The following is a 23,892-nucleotide window of genomic DNA, read 5'->3' as shown; positions in this document are numbered from 1 at the left end:
AGAATGTACCAGTATGGAAATAAGATCTTCCACATGGTGCTATTCACTCTTCAGAGCCAAATTATAGTTACAGTGTCACTTTAAAAGTCAGTAGTAGTAGTGCTACTGAGAACATTTTCACTGGGAGTGAAGTTCTGAGGATTCTGAAACTCGTCAGAAGAGGCAGGCAAGACCAGAGATCCCGATAAGTAAAGTGATTAACTGAGAAGCTGCGTGGGGGGAAGAAAGTCTCAACTTAGCCAGGGTTCAGAGATAACAGAAAGTTTTCACCAAATGAAAGGTGACTGTGAACAGACTATCTGTCATTGACTTCAATGAGAGCTCTCGGACAGAACAGGCAGGTTCAGATAGTTCTTTCAGGTGAAGACCTCAAGGGAATTCAGCTGGTGTAGGCAGCCCCCAGCCCCCATGGGAATCTGGCTTATTTCTGGGAAACCTGAACAAGAAAGAATCCATAGTTCTCAAAACTATGCACAGAGAACTGTACTAATGAACACAGGAAAATATAAAATTTCTTGGATATGTCAACTACCAACACATGTATTTTCAGGTGTGCTCAAGAATTCAGGTTCATGAAAGTGTGTCAAGAAATGGAAATATTCTTGTTGGTGGTGGTGGTGATGGTGGTGGTGGTGGTGGTGGAAAGGGGAACAAAAAGAGTAAGAATCGTAGCTCTCTCTGTTTTTATATATGACAAAGTAGGAACCCAGAAAGATAAAGTGGCTCTCTCAAGGTCCCACACCTAATTAGTAGTCAGTCTTTCTTCACAGCTGTATATAATATTTCATCACCTGACATATTATATATTTTCCCACTGGAATACCATTTCTATTAAAATGGGGACTTTGTCTATTTGTTCACTGCTATATCCTCAGTTCCTAGAACAGTGCCTGGCACAAAGCAGGCGCTCAATAAAAATGTGTTAAATGAGAAGATGAGTGAAATCTCCAGACCTTGCCCCAATACCCTTTAGATTACACCATCCTGTTTCCTAAACCGATGGGCCCCTGGACCACTCATATTAGCAAGTATTTACCATGTCCACATCACATGCCTGGCATTATGCGAGGTTGCTATTTGGGAAGAGGGCATGTGTTAACGAGGATTCTTTCAGAAGCAAGATGCAAAAACCCAATTGAAACTAGTTTAGACATAAAAAGCTGTGTGGGAGATGGAGGAGATTCATTATTTCATATAACTGGAAAGTTCAAGGGCAATGCCTACAGAAATTACTTGAACCAGGAGCACAAGAAAAAGGCTATTTGGATTTTATTACCCTGTCCATCACTCAAGGGTTTGCTTTTTCCCTGCATTGGCCTTACTCTTGGTCAGGATTTCTTTAGACTGTAGCCCTGGTAGTTCCAGGCTTACATCCTACTCCATTAGTAGTGGAAAGAAAAGGCCTTCATCCTAATACTTCAAGCAAAACCCTAGGTAGGGTTCCCATTGGTCCAGCCTGGATTAGGCACCTAATCACAATGAGTTACACTGACCAATGGGATGCAGTGATTTGCTTAACTAGGTTTGAGTCATGTGTCCGCCCATGGACCTTGGAGACAGATTCAGGGAGCGCTTCCATTATTGTGTGATGAGTGCGCTGATAACAGAAGCCTGGGTATCACCGAATTCACCTCCAGGAGCCCCTCTCATATACTGTGTGGAGAGAAATCAGGGAGTTTATTGGAGGGCGTGGTGTCTTCTGAGACCTAGAGGATGAGTAAGCACTGTTCAGGTAAAAGTATAGGGGTTGGGAACAGGTTGGAGGTGGTCAGGTGTGAAGTCTATAATCTACGCAGAGGCATCGAGCCACGCGGAGCTCCTTGCTGCCTCCGTCTCTGCTGTCTCGTTCAGTGTAATCATCGCCTCCATGTGGAATCTCTGCCTCTCCTCTCTGCTGACCCCCATCCCGCTATCCTTCAAGGCCTGAATAACACATCATGCCTTCCAAGAAGCCTTCTCTGATCCCTCAGATAAGAAGATAGCTCTCTCTCGCTAATCACATGAACATCCAGAGACAGCCTGAAGGACCACCCCTCCATTACAACTTCACTGAGGGTCACCTTAGGCAAAGCACATAAAAATGAGTCCCGTGAGACACAAACATGCATTCAGTAAAATAACAGTACTGGGGGGAAAAGCACCAAAAACAATTTATGTCTTCAGTACATGCTCTTGGGAAAGTACAAAATGAAAGGAACCCCACAGATACACAGCAATTCCTTTATCATTATTTTTAATTCTCTTTTCTTAAATTTCTCATATTCAATACTTCTCACATCAACCAGTTTCTATCCAAAACAAACCCAACTTGGCTCCTATGCTCTCTGATCACTTTTCTCTGCTTCAGTGAGTCTTTCTCTCTCCTTTTCAGTATACTGATGGGGGTGGGGGGGATGAGAGAAAAGCCTGCTAATACATATGCGTTTCTGCCCGCCATCACATTTAGATGAGAGTTTGTGCTATTAACATCTTCTTCACCAAGCCTGTGATTAATGTTTAAGGCAGAGAGGTTCCTTGCCTAATTTTAAAAGCTTCTACCAACGAAGATTCCCCCAAAACATCAGACTATTCTCTCCAAGTTAAAAGAGTATACTCTTTTGTAACCCCCAATTTTGTTCCCATTATTATTCAATTATTTAACATTTGTTGAATATGGAATATGACAAGTGCAGAGAGAGAGGGAGAGAGAGACCCTCTTACTGAAGTTCAGAGGCCCCGTGGTTTTCTCCACGTGATATTGTAATGTATAATAAGACAGATATATTTGGTCTTTGGCTGAAGAATTAGTTCAATCCCCAGTGGGCAATGATTAAATATTTCATGCCTATGTAAGAATCTGAAAGGACAGGGTTTGCACAGCTTCCAGGTTGGTGAACACGTGGAGATTTGGGGAGAGTTGTTCTCTTGGAGAGCGTATGGAAGCTCCAGGTCCACCTTTCTGTAAGCATCTCTTCCATCTGGCTGTCCCTGAGTTATAGCCTTTTATAATAAACCAATAATCTAGTAAGTTAAATGTTTCTGAGTTCTGTGAGTTGCTCTGGCAAATTAATTGAATGCAAGGAGAGGATTAATTGGCAGTTCTGATTCATAGCCATTCAGTCAGAAGCACAGGTGACAACCTGGACTTGTCATTGGCGTCTGAAGCAGAAAGTAGGGGCAGTCTTGCAGGACTGAGTCCTTAACCTGTGGGATCTGAAGCAACATCCAGAAAGACAGTGTCAGAATTGAGTTGAATTGTAGGTCACCCAACTGGTGTGGGAGAACTGCTTGGTGGTGTGGGAAAATCTTCCACACACTTATGATCAGAATCAGAATTGTTAGCGTCCAAATATGAAATTACATTTCCAGAGGAGGTGACCATAGGGAAGGCCTTCATCCATGTTTCTTAATCTTAGTAGTGTGCTATGGAACTGCTTAGACAAAGGAGTTCCTAAGGTCAGTCTATAGAAAGTTTCATTAGGTTTGCCAAAGGGCAAAGTCTGTTCTTCAGCATTGGTCTGTGTCTTTGGATACTCTTACAAATACAGGCCACTGATCAGAAGAAAAAACAATCACAAAAGAATTAGTAAATGCCTTAGAAAAAATAAAACATTCCCACCTCTGGAGAAACAGCCCAGCAGGAGGCCTCATGGCAGCAGGTCAACAGATCATTTCTGTACACAAAGCAGAGCGTTTTTTGATTAAGGATCTCGGAACTCTCTAGAAGGGGCCAAATATCAGGCCATGAATAAAGTTACTACATAAACACAGGAAAGACTCTTGACCCATAGTTTAAGAAGGAGTTAAAGTTATTTCCTTGAGAATTAAGCAAGCAATAAATCTTCTAATTCACAAGAATGACCCATGTTCTCTCACCCTTGCCATCTATGCAATTTTTCTCATTCGGTATGAAAAGAATTATCAAAATGTATGCTAGAAATATTATTAAGAGCTGGCCTGCCTGTTTCAAAATTGCTCCCAGGAGGAATCTACACGGCAATTCTGGATAGGCTATGAATGTGATTGGATTAATTAGAACACATCAGAAAAATTTCAAATGGGGGAATATAAAAATTCAGATGGATATTATTCCCAAGAATGCTCTTAATATCGCAGAGTTACCATATGAGTATTGAGATAGTGTGATAATTCGCTAACTAGCCCAAGAGTCTTCACAGTAAATTGGTACATAGCTATAAACACATATAATTTACTCATTATTTAATTCTCAAATACCTATTTAAGGCCTAATATGAGTTAACAGAGCTTAGGTGCAAGGAACACAGTGGTGAACAAGCATACCTTCTAGAGAGAAACAGGAAGTTATTTCATACGGTCAAGATGGTAATAAGAGGCATAAAGAAAACTAAAGTAGGATAAGAATATAGAGCGAGGTGAGGGTTAGGGTGGGATTGTCATTTTATATAAGGTATGCCAAAGCTTCTCCAAGGAAGTTTCATTTTAGCAGATCTGCATGTGGGGACAAGCTATGAGACAGCTACAAAAATGTCCCAGGTGAATGCACAGGTCTTGCAATGGGAATGAGCTTAAAGGTCTAGGGTGATGTCATGGAAATGGATGACTAAAGCAGGTAATGTGGAGAAAAAAGAAGCATGGAAGGGAGGGAGGAAAGAGTGGGACATGTCTACAGGTTGGATGGGTCATCCTTGTAGCTGTTGGACTCACCAAAAATGGTAAAGACATGATTATGGAAGAGACCTATTGAGCTGTTTAAAATGTCAGTGAATGGGATATGGGGTGGCTCAGAATTAATAGATGATTATATCAAAGACAGGTGGTGGCAGATAGTCTGATAGCACGTATCGCAAAGAAACTGGTGTTTTGGGAAGAGGAGATGGGTAATGACCTAGAAAGAGCAATGATGAAAAGAAGGAAATGATCTGTCTTCAGGATCTGTCCAAGATTGTGGGGAGCAGTGTCCTCAAAGGGTAGCCAGACCTCAGAGCACAATGCCATAGATAATGTCAAAGAAAAGGATACAATAGATTGCATTGATGATCACGAGTCTCATAGACCCAGGTAGAAAGGTTTAGGAGTTGGAGAAGCAGTGGGAAATCAAAACAAATTTGGAGCTTTACAGAGTCATATGCACTCAGTACTTTACTGAGTATCGTAATCAGCATATACTCATTCTAAGGCATTAAGAATAAAACAATGTAAAAACATGTCAGAATTCCATCACCTTCTAGCTCATGATAATGGAAAAAAAATAAAATGGATAATAATAAAGAGCCATCGAGACAAAATACTAAAAAGATGAAGCATTCCAATTTCCTGCATTTTCCTCCTTACCCATCAGCACAGCATTTAATTGATAACCAGCTTTATTAGCTACTCTAACATAAAATTTAGAGGTTGACATCTTATCTAAATGAACATTGAGATTTCAGCCAGCAGCTGCACTTCCAATTGATAGAAATTTTAAGAGCTGAGAGATAAAACTGACTTCTCACACCCCAACAGCGCATGTCAACTTGGCCAAGAGAATGTCTCCAAGACGCCTTCTGCTGCAGTGCCAAGGGCACGTCACCCAAACGCACTGAGTTTTCTATTTTGGTGAGCAGAAGGGGAAACGGCACTATCAGATAAGATAACATGATGAATGCTTTCAGACTGCACACATACTTTGTGAGTCCCGGAGCTCTAAAAGTTCCTTGACTTAGCGGAAGCCTGAGAAATTGGTTCGAACTGAAGATGGGTATGTAATGTGAAATGGGTCAAGCCTCTCCCTCACTCAGTACCTCTGATATATCGTTCAAACTGATCAGCTTAAATTGCAAAGTGAGTTGGCTCCTCCAAGCTCACAAGGTTCATGCTTCTCCTTGAACTTCAAAGATAGCTATTGACAGAGTGTGAGGAGCTCGGGTCCTTATCACCAATTGTTTCATTAAGGGACTTCATCCCTTGCAGGGGAGTGAGCTGAACTTCTGCTGCAGTTAGGAAAATAAGGACAAAGAGTAGAACAAACAGAAGGAAAAGAAAATATAAATAAAATACCAATCAATACACCTACAAAGTAATGAGATGGAGAGAAAAACATAATGAGAAGGTACCAGGGGTAGTTTTATAAAGTGGGCAGTGCCTCTCTCATAATTCAAGTAATGATTCACTCCATGTTGCATATTATTGTGCTTATGTTGAATTATGAGGTTCAGTTCTGAGCACCGCTAGAAAAAATTCATAGCAAAGAACTTCATGCACCAGAGAGGAGGCCTATTCAGCTTTCTTTTTATGGTCATTGAAATCTGTTAATTCACTATCAGGAAGAAAGTGTAGAACAAGCAATGTAATTTCACAGTTAATATAAGAATAGTTGTTTTTATCAACTATAATTATATTTTACAGATATGTGCCATGATATCCTCATTTCTGGCTCTCCTGAAACAATATAAAGACATTTGGGGAGAATGCCTTTTTAGATGATAAGTGGGGTTTTCTGGTTTGTTTGTTTTTTCACTATTTCCTTTGTCCACTCAATTATCCTTCCCACTGGTAGAGGTTTTGCCATGGATTTCTAGAAAGGGCTATGTTAGTGGAGACAGTAGACATCTCAGCAGTAACTAGTACAGAGAGAAAACCCCAGGAGCCTTATAAAAACCTCATAAGATAGACCTCGGCACAAACTTTGGTATCTGGGGGAACCTTAGTTTGAAGTTGAATTTCCCGACAACTTGAAAACATAAGAGTTCAGTGTCAAATTAGGTTGATTTATTTTTTTAAAAAAGAAATGAATCTTTTGTGTTTGTGTTCTGTGATCCATACCTAATATACATGGTCATATCTCTGTAAATGAATATAAATGCACACACACACAAACACACACCTATGTTTGTGTTGTATCATACAAGAGTGTCCCACAACTGCAGACACTCAGCCGTTAACGAGGCTACTTTTCAGTATTGTGGTAAGAGTGCAAGGGCCAGAAGAAGAAAGGGTGTGAGAATTTTTAAAAGAGGAAAAAAAGACCCAAGAACATTTCCGATACGCATTTTCATTTATAACCCAATTCACATTGATTTCTTGGCGGTTACTCGGACAAGGTGTTGAACTTCTCAGGAAATAAGTGTGGTCCTGAATCATAGCCAACCATGTAAACAAGCAAGAAGTCACTCTCAACTTGACAATTTAGAGAAACTGAGAGTCCTGGTCCTTCCTTCCTCCTCTCACGTTTTCCTTCCTCCCGCTCCCCTCTCTTCCTTTTTGTTTTACAGCTTAATTGACATATAACCAATATACAAAGAACTACACATATTTAATGTGCACAATTTGATGAGTTTGAACATATGCAAACACCCATGATACCAGTAAACAATCAAGATAATAAGGTACATCCAACACCTTTCATAGTTTCCTTGTGTCCCTTTGGTGTTTGTTGTCATTGTGATTTTACGGCAAGAACACTAAGATGAGATCTATCCTCAACAAACCTTGGAGTGCACAACACTGAATTACTAAATGTAGGCACCAGCGTGTACAGCAGCTCTCTGGACTTACTCATCCAGCATAGCTGAAACTTGCCTTAAAATAATTCAGTGCAATTACAGTGACCACTCTAATTGGCTGACCGAGATTTTAACTTCAAACATAAGTCACATCAAAGAAAACAACAAATCCACTCATTGAATATTGAATGAGGGCCCAACATGGGTTGCACGTGAAAAGCACTGGGCATACATATATAGTACAAGGCTGAGTCAGTGACATGTCCCTGTGCCGATGGAGATCTTATTCTACTAGCAAATCTGGGTTGAAAATTCAAATAGGAAACTTCTAGAACAAAAAGATGTGCTTATTATGATTTGCTGAATTTGGATTCCATGAATGGAAAAATTAGGCCTGGAATATCTGCCTCGAACACATCAATCTATCTGTTGCCAGAGCAGATTTTTCCTGTGGTGCTCTAATCAGTGTGTCCATGGTGTCTGTTCTTGACCTAAACACAGAGGCAGCACTCTGGCGTTACAGGATGGCGGCCATGGATTGGGTTGGGGCTGGCTGGTGGCCTGAGAAGTAGCATGACTGAGAGAAAGGACATTGGACATTAGAGACAAAAAGAGCAAAACAAACCAACAAAACCCAACAACAACAAAAATACTTTCCCAGAAGGTAACAGAATAGAGAGAAGCAACCCTTGGAGGAACGCTGAGTCACACAGAGCAGAGCTCTGGAGAGAAAAGCCTTAAATCTCGCAGTTAAGAGCTCTGTCTTTGGTACCAGGCAATATTTCTTTAGGCTGTAGGGTCCAAGTTGCCTTGGTCAAGAGATTCTGTGAATTCCATCTGTCCTGATGTAGCAAGACACACAAATTTAAAGTCAACCAAAAAGAAAGCGGAATATGTATATTGCATTTACACGAAGAGCATTTCTTCTCGGGGAAGTGAGGCACTGAACATTTACTGCAGGTTAGAGAATTTGTTCTTTGTGGAAATCTTCCAGGATCACCACAGCTCTGCAGTAGACGAGATGACATCCCAAGATCCGTTTCTGCTCTCAGAGTCTGCTTTACTATTCACATCCCAAAGCTGGCATTAGAAGATTCGGGAAGAGGTCCGTTGTTCGGTTTTTAAAAAGATTTCAAACTTCTACTTAAGTCTTCCAGCTTTAAATCATTTTTCTTTTATTCATTCTTCTGAGGTTTCTGAGGGATTGCCAATACTTGACTCTGCTTTGACAAAGCTATCCTTGGGTATCAGATTAGATAAGACGATGAATTGTATTTAAGACTCCACATAAGTCAAAAGCCCAGGAGTTTTATTGGAAAACTTTCTGAAACACAGTTCAATCTCATAGCTAGTAAAGAATGGAGGGGGGTAGGTTTACCTATAAAATAATCCAATTCATTAATGTTGCTGGGGTTACTGAAACCCAGTAACAGGAAGGTGGTCTACATTTTTCCCCCCAAATAAGCCTATACAGCCAGCAGAAATCTACTCGTTTATGGGAGGAAAACATTTCTTTTCTAAATGGAAAACATCTAGATGATGGCCAGGGATAAAATTTCCATACTTTATAGATTCTAAAATGTGTACTTTTTACCTTTTTGCATCTGTGAAATTGGGTGCATAGCACAATTGACGTGGGCCAGTGGCAGACATGATGTACTTGTCGTTGTCTGCTCAAGGGCATGAACACGTGTGGACTGGGTGTCAAAGGCTTGTAAGAAAATCCTGGAGACAATAGTAGATTCTCCTGAGCAAAATATTCCTTACCAGGACTCCTAGTGGTATAGGACGTGCAGCCATCGACAACCCTGATGAAACGTTACTTGAAACATGTTCAAGGCATCAGCAGTGAGGATGCTTTAGGAATATCCTAACAAACTCATTTCTACTACGTTTTGCTTTCTTTGTGTAATAAAGGTATGTCTAAATGAGTTTTTAAAAAAACTCATTCAATAGGTAAAAGTGAAAGTTCTGAGGGATAAGAAGGCAGGGCACCAATTTAATTGGCACTGGTTTTCTTTACTGTCTTAATCATACATAAACTAATGGTTTGACTTCAACCAGGGATGTCTTAGATTTGATGAAATATGATAATGATCAAGTAGGATGACACAATGCTTATGAACTCCAGTTTTCACAGAAGATAACCTGGGCACACATTTTGAGCTTGACAATGTATTCTTTGGGTTGATTTTCTCAAATTATTCACGTTCTTGAAGCGTTAGTAGCTCATCTAGAAAATGCACATGCTTATTTCGTAGCAATGATGACTGAATGAGAAAATGCCTGTAGGACACTTAGCAGAGAGAATACAGCACTTAATATGTGACCAGCTCTCAATCCTGATCTGCTCTGGCAGAGTCCTCACAACAGTGTAGCCTTTTGCCTTTTCCCTTGGGAACAGGAGGCTCTGAGAGAATTGTGGGGGTTTTGTTTGTTTGTTTGTTTTGTTTTTGTTTCTTTCCATTTCTGCAAGGTCATTTTAGTGGCCAAAGGGGAGAAAAATTCATTAATAAAATCATCATCAAGTTAAACACACATAATCAGTGCAAACTTCTCTCGTCACTGTGGAATACTGTACAGGTGTATTTACAGCCACAGCAGGCCAGATGAGGTCACCAGGAAGTAAGTGGAAGGGCTGGTCAGCTTATCAGGGGTCAAATATTAACCAATGGGAAGCAAGAGATGGGTAATTTCTCTCTCGTTTCACGACTATGTGGTTCTTCCTTGGAGCCCTTCTGGAAAAGTCCAGTGTGCCAAGCAAATTTACTTAGTGAGGGACTTGCTGTGTTCCATTAGGGCTCATTGAGAAGTGGTGGCTCCAGGAACGCATCTCCTCAAATGCTTTACATCATTTCCTTTTTCCTCACCTTCACTGCTGTGAGCTTGTATGGCCCAATTCACGGTCAAATCTTTGATATTTAATATTAAATCCTTGCTTTGCCTCTGTTTTCTATAGAAGTCGAAACATTCTCGTGACCCACATGTTGGTTATGATGTTGCATTCGTGGGGTGTCTTGGAAATGTCGGTCTGAAGTGTTTCTAGAATCAGGCAATGTGGTTTAGTCAGATACAGATGAAATTGTGCAGCCTGGTGTCCTAGATTCAAGCTTTGGCTCTAGTTCGTATTAGCAATGTGACCTTTCGTCTTTCTCAGGGGTCTAATGGAAAACAACGTGACCTGCCTTTCTTATCTTGAAATACCATCATCAGGATCAGGAGAGATAAGGTTTGAGAAAGAAGTGTGTAAGCCATAAAGTAGCACACAAATGATACTTATTGTAATTGAACATGAATTTGGTCCAATGAACTCTGTTGCCTTTCTCTGTAGCACAGCGAGTCCCTCAAAAAGTAAATTTGCTTGGCACACTGGACTTTTCCAGAAGGCTCCAAGGAAGAACCACAGAATGATGGAAAGAGAGGGAAGTTACCTGTCTGACTTCCTCCTGTCTCTTGCTTCCCATTGGTCTCGCGGTGTAAATACACTAGAAACTTAGGTGCGGTCCGTTAATCCCGGGGTGAATCTGAGAAGAACACCAGAGGGGCTACCCTTGTGACCTCATGGACAGTGTCTTTCAGTGTATGCCTCCAGGGAGTAAAGTGATGCGTGTTATAGGATGACAATCTCAACCTGCTTTGTACGTGTGTTTATTTTTTAAATAAAGCTACAGAACTGAAAGATACAGAAAGTCACAAAGGATGATGTAATAACCATCACTGTATCTACTTTATTTACTATATATTTATATTTTAAAGAAATAAAACAGTATAGATTAACATGAAATAACATGTTTTCCTCCCCATGCCTTCTTTTGAGACCATCATTTTCATGACTTTTAAGTGTATCTAATCCATGTTTTGTATTTTCCTACCATACATATAATATACTAAATGCATACATATATAGTAGGTATATAGTATATGTATTATAGTAGGTATATAATATGTGTACTGCTCTATGTAGTGTATATATGTATTATATACAGTGTATATATAGTGTGTGTATGTACGAGGTTGGACAATTAAGTTCACGAACTCATCCTAGAAAAAGTGCTACATACCTCATTGCTGAATATCACTATGGTCACCTTTGAAGTACTCCCCTTGGGAAGCTGTGCACTGACGCCAGTGCCTAGTTCACCCTTCAAAGCAATTTTGGAACTCTTTCTGGAATGGCCATCAGAACTGTCATCATATTACCCTTGATGTCCTGAATGTCAGCAAAATGTTTTCCTTTCAATATTTCCTTTATCTTTGGGTAGACAAAGAGATCATTGGGGGCCAGATCAGGTGAGTAGGGAGGGTGTTCCAATACAGTTATTTGTTTACTAGCTAAAAACTCCCTCACAGACAGTGCCGTGTGAGCTGGTGCATTGTTGTGATGCAAGAACCACAAATTTTTGGAGAAAAGTTCAGGTCATCTAACTTTTTCCATGCAGCCTTTTCAGCACTTCAGATAGTAAACTTGGTTAACTGTTTGTCCAGTTGGTACAAATTCATAGTGAATAATCTCTCTGGTATCAAAATAGGTTAGCAACATCGATGCAACAGGTTCACAAACTTAACTGTCAGACCTTTGTATGTGTGACGCAAAAAAATTCAAATACTCAAATGTTCAACAAGGAAGCACTAGTTAAATAAATCAGAGCCATGAAATACTATGCAGCAATATTTTACAAGTAAGGCAGAACTATACAGTCATGGAGAGTGTATGAGATTTACTCTCAGATGAACCAAAGCACGTTACTGAAGAGTATGAGTTGTCTGATGTCATTTATATACCACCTTCCTTACACACAGAATACATCTGGAAAGATATATCAGAGACCATTAACCGTTTGGGATTGGGAAGGCAGACAAGAGGGCAGATGTTCATTTTTCTTTTTGTAAACTTTGGTCTTAAAAAAACACACAACAGAATGTATTACTTTTCTAATTAAAAAATACTAGTAAAAAGCAAGGTGTGCAGTGGAAGTTCTCCCAGTAAGGGCGGCAAAAGAGAGACTCCAGGATCGAGGCGGGAGGAGAAGTGTTGCAGAATGACACAGGTGGATGATGCCGTTTGGGGCGATCAAAAGCAGTGAATTTGAGTCCTGCTTCTCCCATTGAAGATCACACATGAACATCCTTTACAGCCACAGATGGGATACATGGCTCAATGAGCAATGCACGCTCTTCGCCTGGCAGGGCGTTTCCTCCCTGTTCCACCTGTTCCTACCTCTCCTGCTCACTCCCCAGCGCCGACCATGGCGTATCCACCCTCACCCACTGCACACTGTTTCCTCGGTGTGCGCCTGTAGTCACACCTATTCTCTGGCCTGCATGCCTTCCGCCAACTCATTGTCTAACTAACCACAGACATCACCCCCAAAGCAGCTGGAGGACCCTCCTCTGTATTCCCAGTGCACCTGCTCCATTCTGCTCCCTCACAGAGGCATTGCTTTTGTGTGGGCCCCTCCCCACCCCCACTGCACTCTCAGCTCATAGCGGCCTGTGATTTTGGCTGATCGATCTTTGTACCTGGCCTTGGGTAACTTTAGTAAAAGTACAGGTAACCCCATAAAACACGGCACTTCTACAACACAGTTTCACTCTAACACGGTTTAAGAATTAAGAGACATCATCTATAAATCCCATTGTGTGTTCATCACCCAGAGTCAGTTCTCCTTCCATCACCATATATTCAATCCCCCTTACCTTCATCTCCCACCTCCCACCCCCCCACCTCAATAAATTTAATATAAAAAAAAAAAAGAATTAAGAGACATCCCTGAGCAACACGAAACGTAATAAAAGCTTAGAAGTGATGATGAGGAAAACATTCCTTAATACATACTAATATGCTATACTTTTGGTGAAAATTGCTTTAATAAAGACATGTCTCTTAATTATAAAAATATGATAGTACGTTTTTTTAATTTTTGGAACCTAACCCCCTTTTTTTACTAGTTCTTTGTTTCGTCTAACACAGATTCGCATAACACGGCATTTTTTAGGACACTAACAACCATGTAATACGGGGGTTACCGGTACTTGTTAACCAAATATTTACACCGTGTCCCAGCCACCTTCTCTATAAATGAGGAAGCTGAATTATATTTCGTTCAATTCAGCAAGTACATACCAACACCACAATCCCAGGCACCTTGCTTGGCTCTAGAAAGAACAGAAAAATGGTCTGGCCCACTAGTGGGAAGAATGATCTCAAGTCCCTAAAAATCCGGTCTTCTGTTTCTCACAACCAGAATTTAAAAGATAGGAGTTCAATGTTTGGCTCTGCCCTGAGTGCTGAAGGATCCTGGGAGTATCATTGTAGCCACATGGGGAAGTTTCTGGTGGGAAACACACTAAATGAGGTACCCTGCCCTCCTCAACGCTATTTTTCCTCATATTACAATATACTGTAATAGGGTTTACTGCTCTCTAATCATGCCATCTACATAATTTATCCTTTTAAAACGAGCCATAGTCCCCAAAGACTGCTTCCCTATTGATATATCAATCGTCAGAGGGTATTTTTAAGGACATGGCAACATCCTTGCTATACATTAACCTACACAAAATCAATCCATTTCCAAGTTAAGCGCAGCCCGAAAAAAATCACTAATGGAGCTCAGTGTAGTTTGTTCGTGCAACGTGCAGTCAGGAATCATGCATAATGGAATAGTATAAATGCTAAAAGCAGCTCCCACAAACTAATTTAATCTTGGTTTAATGGACAGAGGGAACTGATCTTCAAAAGAGACTGCCAATGAGATTCTCGGGGGCCTCCCAGGAGCTGAGAGCAAGCTCCAATATTCGCTTTTGGTCAGCTCCCCCTTTCAACCAGGGCCTATTAAAGGCAATCCAATATTGTCATTAAAATTACGAACAACTTGTGTCAACCTCATGGACTAGGTAATATAGATGTCTCCATGCATTTGCATAGATCTCTGGGATTGAAATTTTTCTCTCTACCTTTCATTCAGCCCATGGGCTTCTACCTCTGTCAAGGGAATCGTTTACACTCTGAAAGATCAGAAAGCTAAGCGGTATCCACCAACCCCCAGGCCATGCCAGAGAGACAGTGTCCGAACAAAGATCTGGGACGTGAAGCCTGGATACAATCAAAGCCCAATCACTCTGCTGTAGCTGGCTTCCTGGGGACCTCCAAAGCCCCTCAACGTGCACCTCCCACCTGACATGATGGAGTAAGGACAGCACTTGCCCACGCACACAGTGGTGTACACACACACACACACTCCCTCGCTTGTGTGCGACAAGTTTCTATCAGATGATCTAACATCAAATCTAGCTAAGTAGATTGTAGAATATCCAAACTGAAGGACCTTAGAGTGTATTTACTTCAAGCCACATATTTTGTTTCAAATAAATATTGCTAACTGACTTTGGACTTTCAGAGCCAGCCTATAGAGAAAGCAGAGAAAATGCAGCTTTGGTGTGTAGACAGCCTACACAATGTGTGGGTGGGAGAGGCAGCAGAGGGTGGCGCTTGGAAGTGGGAGGAAGAGATGGGGGCTGAGGAGTTGATATTGTGATCGTACATGTCAAAGGAAAGTTGATGAAATAAGAAATAGAGCTTAAGCAGTGTTATTCAGAGTTAGAGAGGCAACTAACACATATAACAATACAAATTTCAAACAGGAGGACGACATAAAGGGGAGAGGTCGATATAGGCGAGCTTTAGCCTCATCTTCCATATGGAGAAGTTAATAGATATTGACAGAGTGATAAATCAAGAGATGGACTTGTGGAAGTGGTGCCCAAAAGAACAAAACCCAGAGATAGTCAACAGATTTTGTCTTTGTATGATAGGACCGGAGTGGTCAGGGCGCTTTCCTTGTGCTTCTACATTATTTTGTTTGTTACAATGCGTAAAGTATAATTTGATTTTTAAAAACTTACTGGTAAGTCTCTGCTTCTGGGAAGCTGAGCTGGGAATAGGGAGGAATGGAATAAGGCAATGTTGCTTTCGCTGGAAAGCTGCTGGACTCTTTGTGTAAAACCATGAGTCTTGTAGTACGACACATTAGTATTTCTATATGCAATTAAAACGATTGGAAAAGCTATACAATAAACAGTTAACAGTGACTACTTCCAAAGCAATAGTATCCAACATACTTTCTATAACAGAAATGATCTATTTCTGCATTGTTCAATACAGTAGCCACGAGCCACATGTGGCTGTTGGGTACTTGAAATGTGGCTCATGCAATTGAGGAGCTAGATTCTTCATTTTAGTTCATTTTAATTAATTGAAATTTAAATGTCAACATGTAGCTTGTGGATACCATATTGGGTAGCACAGCTAGAGACTCACAGGAGGTGCGAAGGACTTTCTTTTTATTACTTTCTACATTGCTGTATTATGTGAAATTCTTGCAATATGAATATGATACTTTCATAATTTAAAGACCTCAGAACTTTTCCATTTGGAACAATCATGAAAAAGCAAGAAAAAGGAAATGCTCACAAAGTAATGCATTGGGAAGTAAGCCTTCTACAAAATGGTTTAAAATATTCTGCAAAAAACAACAAAGTAGATAAATTCATACATATTCTCCGGGATGCCTTCCATCTCTGACCTTTTTACATGAATCACCAGAGCAAATATCCTTGCATCATCCCCTCATACTGCAAGCACTCAGGTTTCAGCTCTCTCTGCTCTGCTAAATTAATTACTACTCTTTGTTCTGCTTTCAAGCTTTCAAAAATGCCTTGACATCTTTCATCTGTGGCCTCTCCACTCCTGTTCTCTTTCTTTGTTGGTATACATGTAGCTGTAGATACAGATAAGTAGTTTTTATTCCTTCACTTTCTGAATGAGTGTGTAAATACACATGTGTTCTATTTGTCATGTTTATTGTGACCCAGAGGGAAGAAATTTACCAAGACTTTAGTGGCAATATGATCTAATTCGCCTAACCCCCAGCCTGATCCCTTTCCATTCACCAAGCTGTTTTACCATCTGGAATCCGATCACCTCTCAATAATCAGGCAAAACAATGACTCTGCCACTACTTTTTAGCTATGAAACCTTGATGGGTTACTTAATCAATAAATCACTTAACCTCAGTTTCCTCATCTATAAAATTGACATAATAATTGAACTGACCTCAGGAGATTGTGGTGAGGATGAAATGCGGTACTGCACAGAAAGTGCTCCGTATAGACCCATCAAATAGAAATCACTCAGGATAGGGTAGCTGTTGTTATTTTAAATGTAGCAAAACTAGGAATTCTCTGCCATGATTGTACAAGGAAAGGTATTTCTAGTCTTCTCACTCTTCAAGTATCTCTCTCTCTCTCTCTCTCTCTCTCTCTCTCTCTCTCTCTCCCCAGCCCCCCTCGCCTGTCAAACCACTTCAGACTGATAAAATTAGAGGTACAATTACTTTTAGAGAAATGGCAGATATACTAAGAAGCTATGTTGGTAGGCAGTATTTTTCGATGCAAAATGATTTATAGCAGCAGGAAATAGCCCATTTCATAGTACAGCTCATCTCCTTATACACAGTAGATAGAACCAGGCTGTAATAAATTGTACCCACCACACATAGGAGGAGGCCCTCATGAGCATGGCTTATCCACACCAAACATGAAGGCCATTCCCAGCTTTTCCCTCTTTTTTTTAATAGCTTTATTCTTATTATAAAAACAATATGTACACATGGGAAAGAATTCAGAAAACAATGGTAAAAATATATTTCATTTATAATCCTACCATCTAAAACCACCCAAAAATAATCTGTTAAAATTTTGATATATAAAAATTTGGAAAGGATATGTATATAGATGACAATCAAAATCAAGTTAAAGTCCATATATACATATATATATATAAAATATAACATATATGCAAACATAATTAGACATTATATAATTCTATAAATTATAACTCGAAATTCTAAAAGTATAACATAGACAATATATAACTTCATAAATAAATAGGCTCAGATATTCCACAAGGATTTAAAATATGCTTTTTATTTAACTATGTTTTATGGGCCTTTCTATGTCAATAGGCTTATATATGTATCATTTTTAATTAATATAATATTCGAATATATGCCATAATTTTTTTATTGATTGCCTACTGATAGACTTTTAGAGTGTTGCCTGTTGTTGCAAACTGTTTTGTTTTTACTATTTAAACTCTTTTGTGATGAATGTCTCCATACAATCATCTCTGTGAAATCACTGGGTCAAAGATAAGCACATTTTTAAGGCTTTTGATATTTATTGGCAAAATCCTCAAAAAACGTAGCCAGTCAGAGGTGCCATTTCCCTCCTCCTCACCGACATCAGATATTATCAGGCTTCTAATTGTGGCCAGTCCGGTGGGTGAAAAAAAGAACATCTGCTTCCGGTTTCAATCTTGATTCATTTTGATTCGATTATTTTAATACTAGTGGGAGTGCATATCTTTTCGTATGTATATTGTTCATTCCTATTGCTTTTTTTTTTGCTAAAAGCTTAATGCATTTTTCTTCTTCTTGGGGAGGCAGGACAAGGAATGGCCGACACACCTCTAGAGCTACGTATAATATTTCAATATTTCTGTCCTTTAAGTCTCGCTAAAGGAACTGCACACCCATGAAGTTTATGCAGAATTCTTCAGCCATAATTAATATCCTCTTTAACTTCTCAGAGTTCTTTTTGTAAAACCATCCTTGTGGTTTTAAAAATACTTTGCCTTGTTCTATAGTTAGTTGTATCATTTTTCTTCCCCCCCCACCACCACCACTTTCTTTTCCTATTCAGTTCGAAATACTGAAGAAGAGAATGGGATAGTCAGAAGATTAGATGCGATTAAACACATATTTATTGTGTGTGTATTGGTCATGAAGTAGATGTGTATAATTATAAATATCAATGCTTACTTTATGTAGTAGGCCTAGCTCTGCTATGGACAGTGTCCAGTTAACACTGAATGTCAGCAGCTAAACCCAACAAAGCTGTATTTGTTTCTAACTGAAAGTCCAAAAGGGGCCAGTGGCACTTCTTTATCTTATAACTATTCTGTCTGGAACACGTGGACTCCATGGTCGCCATGGCAGGGAAGGAGGAAGATGGAGGAGACACACAGGCAGTTACATATCTGGGCTTGGAAATGACATGCATTTCTCTATTAACAGTCCATTGGCCAGAACCAGTGACATGGCCCCAACACAACTGCAAAGGAGCCTGGGAAACCAAGGGGAGCACGGGGATTTTCCACGAGCATTACCTGTCTCTGCCACAGCTGGCTTTAATGTTTCAGAAATTTCGCAAGCATCAGCTTATGTCTATTTGTGATCTAGGTAAATATAATTATGTCAGTCTTCCAGGTAAGGAAAATAAGTCCAGAAGAGTTAAGCAACTTGCCTAAAATCACTTAGCCAGTGAAGTGGTAGAGCGGGATTTAAACCCCATCACTATGACTCTGAACTCCATCATCTTAATGAGTAGATTATGAAAATACAATTAAGTAAATAACATGAAGATAAGCCTCAGTTTTGGAAAACAATGTGCTGAGTCTTAGGTCATGGAAATCTAGCCGTACCTGGGTGAGCGATCTCTTAACGACGGAAAGGCAATGCTTAGCCCCTCCACACAGACTCCGTACATGTTTATGGCTGAGTGGGAAGATCCAACTCAGTCTGTGCATTAAAAAAAATAAATCACGATTCTGATTCTATTAGGAAACTGTGCCTTCATTTCCTGATCGCAACTAAAGTGAAAATGGCTGAGAGCATTTTGTAAAAATCCATTTTGCTATTTAGTACAGTTTGTCAGACTAGAGAAATGGGATTGAATTTCAAAGCCACAGGCAAGCTGGCTGCAATCTGCGGCTACACAGTTGATGGGTTTTTTCCTTCTTTATTTACAACTCTTTTGATAAGCCTTCAGCAAGTTACATAGGTTGTCCTAGCTGTATCTCGTTTGACTGGATTAGAATACTTGATGACAGTTTGGATAAGTTTGAGGCAGATGGTTCTTGACATTTTTCATGGCATCAGTTACAAACCATGCAAGAAACTCTTTCATCCTTTGTTTATCCTTCACTTAGAAGCCACTATAGTAGATCGTTAAACTTTCATTTTTCACAGTGCTGATTAAGGCATACTACAAGGCAGATGTTACTCCGTACCATTTTTAACAATTTACATTTAGCACCAAAACTGGCTTTGTACTTGTTCCAGTGGATCCATTCGCTTTTTTAAAACTTCAAGGTCAATCTCTGAAATACTGTGACTCCCTTAACAATGAAATGTTTTGTAAAGTTCTCTTGGTTACAGAAGCCCTGCTCCTATTGCATTTTTGGTATTTGCTAGTCAACACACACACAACAATACAATAGTTCTCTTCCTCAGATGGGTAAGAACATTATTTAAATGGCAGTTATTAAATAAAGAGAAGAATCTTTAAAAAAAAATCCAAATATAACCTACCAGAATATCTTAATTTTTACGAAGGCAGTTTTAGAATCAGAAATGATTGACAGTTGTGAAACACAAGATTCCTTGAACCTCACAGCTGAGATGCAGAACAAAGAGTAAGAAATATTTTTCTTTTATTTCTCATGTTTTAGTGATTTAGTAAATTGCATACCATTTAGTTCAATCTAACACAAGTAAGAGTAGATAAAAGCATCTTTAGCTACCATGCAATATTGACAAATAAACTCATTGAATGCAAATTGTGACAAAATTTGATTGTACCTTAGGAAAGCACAGCCTGTCACTTTTTCGGTTCTGGAAAAATTTCAAAGTACATCCCCTTAATAGACAAAAGATGATATCCTGCCCAGGAAAACAAGTGTATGGGAAATCTGGAAGACAATCTACCTGAAGTAGGCTCAAATGTATTCCCTACCTCACTTGAAAATAAGGATTTGAGACTGGATTATGGGTTATGCAGGCTGGAGTGCCATTTTCCCATAAAGAACGGAAACAAAACCACACACGACAATAACAACAAATGAGTAAACAATAGTATCCGTGATCTTCATTCTACCATTAGCAGAACCGATCCACAAACAAGCAGACAACTTTACGGCTAAATGGGACTTTTGGTTACAGAAGCCCTGCTCCTATTGCATTTTTGCAAGATCATTTGGTCTAGCCCTTGACTAAAATCACAGGGAAACTAAGCTCTTTCTTGCCTTACTCTTACTTCCAGGGGAAAGAAGCAAGAAGGGTACAGACAGCAAATAATTTGATTTCTAAAAGTAGTAGGTCCAGAGCTTTAGATCAGCCTTTGTGTAACTCAGGGTAACCATCATGGGGTAGCCTGTTCTGTAATGAGCCCCCTTCCTTAAATACCACTGAGCCTAATGGAGACTCTGAAAATTGTAGTAAACAAAGGAAAACCGATGCCGATTTGCAGACTAGGCAAAGGAATCAGCACAGATCAAGTGCACTTACAAATGTGTTTCTCTTTCTTACCGTGTTTTTAGCTAATATGGGTCTCTGCAAAATAGTATTTACCTTCGGTTATGTTTAGTTTACCCAAACCATTCAATAAAGTATGGAGAGGAGATAGTGTAGGGAATCAGGCAAACATGAATAAGGGGAGTTGTTTCACTATAGGTTTTGTTATGATTCAGGTACGGTAAGGCCAGCAGATCAGAAGGCAACTGCCCTTAAAAAGATAAAGTGTTATACTCACTGATGCCAAGAGGAAGGGGCACGCCATGGGGGGAGAGAGGCCACGTGGGGAAACACTGGGAGGAGGGTGGGTCAGAGTAAAAAGGTTTAGGATTGGCTAGTTTGGATCACTTCAGCAGGCTCTGGAGCACAGGGGCTGTCTCTAGTTCTCTTGTAGCTCGCCCTGGGGTTGTTAGAACAGGAGGCTAGTTGCCTGAAGTGTAAGAACCCAGTAAACGAGGTCACTGGGGGTGGCCCCTGTGTGGGTTGGTTTGAGTTTGTAAAGCACACTCCAGGAGAACTGAATACTATCTCAGGAGAACTGAATACTATCTCCAGGAATTCACTAAGCCTGGGATGGGTAGTCCTCCCGAAGTCAGTAAGGCCGCAGATGTCAAAGCATCAGAATACAGAAAATGAAAAGACATGGTTAAGACAGGAGAGTAGGTTTCCCCAACCCCTCTGCCAGGATAGGCCAAGTGCACTGAGACGACAGCCAGCCTCCAAGCTCCAGGTGGTAACAAGTGAAGACAGAGGGGTGGCACGTGGCTAAGCCAGGCGCAAGAAGCAGAGCACACAACACTTAGTAGTAACTGCCAGGAGGATAACGCAAGACTTGTATTACTTTTCTGTTGTTGCAGAGAGAGTTACCCCACAACACAGTGACTTCAAACAACATTTCTTTTCTTATCATTTCTGAGGGTCAGGCATCTGGGCACAACTTAGGTGACTGCCCCTGACTCAGAGTCTCTCACAAGGCTGCATCTCTAGGCTGGATGGGGGCAGGGCCTGCCTCCAAGCTCACTCAGTGGCTGCTGGCAGGCCCTTGCTGGCTGTTGGCCAGAGACATCAGTGTCTTGCTCCATGGACCTCTCTAGAGAGCAACTCCCAAGATGGCAGCTTGCTCCCCCACCTCTAGGGCTCCAAGAGAAAGTGGTAGACAGTGAGAGAGGGTGAGAGAGGTTGAGCAAGATGTAAGCCAGAGTCTGCTATCATCTAACTTTGTAAGTGGCATCCCACCACTTCCGCTGTATCGACTAGTTGGCAGTGAATCAGTAGGGCCAGTTCATACTCATGGGGAGATTAGACAAGATGTGACTACCGGGACGTGGGGCTCGTTGGGGGCCATTTTACAGGTGGTCTACACCAGGAGTGAACAGAAATTTTAACAACAAACAAAAAAGCCAAACCCAAAAGAAGCAAACACGAAACCTCCCCTTTCTAATTACATAATAAAAGACAGTGGTCCTTGTAGCTACGCTTGGGTTACAATTGCTCCCATTTTATAGATGCATCTAGGGAGACGTAGTAACGAACTTTTTAGCTAGTGTCCGACAGGACTAAATGCCAGGCCTGCTATGTCATCTAATCTCTTTAAAACACAGCCAAAGTACAAACACAAGAAATGGTAGTCCAATAAACGGTAGTTCATAGTCTGGAAATTCGTAATGTTCTGTGCAAAGGGCTAATTAACATGTAACAAGATGTGCAAAATCAATAATAATCTTAAATACACAAATAAGTACAAGTGTTGATGCTATAGTTGTTTTAGTCTTTCAGCTTGGCAACGATTAAGTGGATTGATATTATCCAGTGCTGGGAGCATATGGAGAAAAGACACTCTTACACTCTGTTGAAGGGAGTGTAACGGGTATGAAGTTTTGGCAGGCAATTTGGCAATACCTAGCAAAAGTTAAACTTGTGCAGACCCGTGGATCCAGCAATTCTACTTCTGGGAATTCAGTCCAAGGAAATAATCAGACAAGCACATAGAAAAGTATGTGGATAGTTATTACTGTATTATTAAAAATAGATGATAGATATGTGATAGATGATAGATGATTGATCGATAGATAGATAGATAGATAGATAGATAGATAGATAGATAGATAGAAACAGTCACAGTGTCTACAGATGGTGGAGAGATTAAATTATAGATTACATAAAATACAGGCATCCATTGAAATGGGCAGATATCTGCATTTATTGACAAGGAGCTACCTCCATAGCATATTGCTAGATAAAAACAGCAGGGATATGTAAAAGAATACACAGCACTCCATATATAACTGGAATGTTTTATTATCAAATGTTAACTTTGTTTTCTGATAGGATTTCTGGTGATTGAGACTTTTTCTTTCCGTCTTTATTTTCTTAGATTTCTACAGGAAGTATGCATACCTTTTGTAATAAGAACTAAACAATAGAAGAATTAGTTTTCATGGCTCCTTTTTTAGGAATATGTATGGTCCCAAAGCCAAGCATAGCAGCTGATTATATTTTTTAAGGTTTAAAGGAAAGGTCAACACAGTTAACATCCATTCCCAGTGTATTAAACATCACAGAGAAAAGGTAATGAATAAAGAGCTGAGGGCTTCAACAGGGTAAGCTTTCTTTGGGCCAGAGCAGTAACAATGCAAAGTGGAAGATCTAAGACACTTTATATAGCTCAACCAACACTGAAAAGCTTCTCCCACTCAAAACACAAGTTTGAATCAGAACTATTGGTTCCAAACAATAACTTGCTTAGATATTATAATAATTGTCATAAAAAATAGTTCATGGAACCCTGTGCACTTGACTTTTCAGCCCTCATGTATCTGGATCTTTCCTATCCTAGACTCAGATACAAAATGGGCTTCTTCCTTCACTCTGAACCCAAGCCAAGAAGACATCTGTGCCCTTAGCCTTTCCAATATATTCCATCTGCTATTTTCCCAAGTCCAGAGCAATATGGAATTTACATTGCTGGCTTTTGTATATCCCCTTCGTTGTGTTGTTTTATAAAATGTGACTTTTCTAGAGTTACAATTTTTATA

Source organism: Rhinolophus sinicus, linkage group LG11 (assembly GCF_036562045.2).
Source record: "Rhinolophus sinicus isolate RSC01 linkage group LG11, ASM3656204v1, whole genome shotgun sequence".
NCBI lineage: Eukaryota > Metazoa > Chordata > Mammalia > Chiroptera > Rhinolophidae > Rhinolophus > Rhinolophus sinicus.
The sequence above is the reverse complement of the archived record's forward strand: the minus strand, read 5'-3'. Positions refer to the sequence as shown.